The sequence below is a fragment of the Physeter macrocephalus genome, unplaced genomic scaffold, assembly GCF_002837175.3.
Source record: "Physeter macrocephalus isolate SW-GA unplaced genomic scaffold, ASM283717v5 random_61, whole genome shotgun sequence".
Classification (NCBI taxonomy): domain Eukaryota; kingdom Metazoa; phylum Chordata; class Mammalia; order Artiodactyla; family Physeteridae; genus Physeter; species Physeter macrocephalus.
In genome coordinates this window covers 33878-34517 of record NW_021145347.1, presented here as the reverse complement: position 1 = coordinate 34517, position 640 = coordinate 33878, and positions in this window count along the sequence as shown.

Here is a 640-nt window from a genome sequence, read left to right as displayed (position 1 = left end):
ATATACCATATTAACAAACTGAAGAATAAAAACCATATGATCATCTCAATAGATGCAGAAAACGCTTTTGACAAAATTCAACACTCATTCATGATAAAAACTCTCCAGAAAGTGGGAATAGAGGGAACCTACCTCAACATAATAAAGGCCATATACAACAAACTCACAGCAAGCATCATTCTCAATGGTGAAAAGATGAAAGCATTTCCTCTAAGATCAAGAAGAAGACAAGGATGTCCACTCTCGGAAGTCCTAGCCAGGACAGTCAGAGAAGAAAAGGAAATAAAAGGAATACAAACTAGAAAAGAAGTAAAACTCTTACTGTTTGCAGAGGACATGATATTATACATAGAGAATCTTAAAGATGCCACCAAAAAGCTACTAGAGCTAATCAATGAATTTGGTAAAGTTGCAGGATACAAAATGAATGCACAGAAATCTGTTGCATCCCTATTCACTAATAATGAAAGGTCAGAAAGAGAAATTAAGGAAACAATCCCATTCACCACTGCAACAAAAAGAATAAAATACCTAGGAATAAACCTACCTAAGGAGGTAAAAGACCTGTACTCAGAAAACTATAAGACACTGATGAAAGAAATCAAAGATGACACAAACAGATGGAGAGATATACCATGTT